The sequence below is a fragment of the Crocodylus porosus genome, unplaced genomic scaffold (assembly GCF_001723895.1).
Source record: "Crocodylus porosus isolate Cpor-Errol unplaced genomic scaffold, CroPor_comp1, whole genome shotgun sequence".
In the NCBI taxonomy this organism is placed as follows: Eukaryota; Metazoa; Chordata; order Crocodylia; family Crocodylidae; genus Crocodylus; species Crocodylus porosus.
The window spans coordinates 32,404,976-32,405,203 of record NW_017728931.1 but is presented as its reverse complement, the minus strand read 5'-3'; positions in this window follow the sequence as shown (position 1 = coordinate 32,405,203).

The window sequence follows — 228 nt, the reverse complement described above, 5'->3', positions numbered from 1 at the left end:
CGGACTAGATGATCTGCTCAGGTCCCTTCCGACCCTAGAAACTATGAAACTATCTCAATGGTGCCAGGAGCAGCAAAAAAGAGGAGCAGAGACCTGGACCTGAGTTACTGGAAGGTCACAAAGCCTCAGGGGTCCTAACACACTCAGTATCCTCCAGAAGCCTGCAACCTTCCATGTAATCTGTGGGTATCATCTCTGGCCAACCTCACTAAGTGGTACGAGACCCAA